Below are 899 nucleotides of genomic sequence, written 5' to 3'. Positions count from 1 at the left end.
GAATAGCTATTGGAAATAGCTGTTTTCAGAGATAAAAAGTGAAAAGATTTAGACATGTTTTAATTGTTTTGGTCTGTTTAATAATATTAAACAAACTAGCTGTCTTAAGTCAAGCAGCTCAAGTACATGCAATAGCCATTAGTGTATAAATAAACATGATACTGCATGTGCTCAGTGATACAAGTACTACCAATGAGAGTAAGAACATTCAATTGTCATATGCTGAGTACAAAACTGGAACTGAAATTTTCACTCTCTAAAATAAAACCCTCAATTAACTGCAAAAACCAGATAGCCTTTGTGCTCACTATGATCCCTTTTTGGAAAGTCTGTAATATTTTTATTGATTTTTGAGTAAACATTTAAATGTTTAATGATTTTTTAAGTCACTAGCTAGCCTATGATCCTGCTTAATGTACCTTTTAAAAAAAAATCCTTAAACAATATAAAAAATAATGGCCCTTGCTGGTTTTTACAAGCACATTCACATACAAATAACAGTCTAATTATAGCCCAATGACAGTGAATTTCAGGAATTGTGCAAAATTGTCCCATTATTATTTTCAGAACTCTGTCCAGGGTGTATCCTGCCTTGATGCCCGATGACGCCTGAGATAGGCGCAGGCGCCCCGAGACCCGAGTAGTTTGGATAAGCGGTAGAAAATGAATGAATGGATGAATATTATTTTAAGAATGTCTAGTTAGGACACTTTCTTTTTTCTTGGTGTAAGTAAACTAATGTAATGTTGCAACCACTAGAGGGCCAAGAGGTACAAGAAAAGAAAGTGTGTAGTGTATTATGTAAATGACTGGTGAAAACATAGAACAGAGCCATCAATAGAAAAAAACAAACAAACAAATAAAACACATTAGTCTTTATGTAGAGAACTATAACTATA

Source organism: Tachysurus fulvidraco, chromosome 12 (genome assembly GCF_022655615.1).
Source record: "Tachysurus fulvidraco isolate hzauxx_2018 chromosome 12, HZAU_PFXX_2.0, whole genome shotgun sequence".
NCBI lineage: Eukaryota > Metazoa > Chordata > Actinopteri > Siluriformes > Bagridae > Tachysurus > Tachysurus fulvidraco.
The sequence above is the reverse complement of the archived record's forward strand: the minus strand, read 5'-3'. Positions refer to the sequence as shown.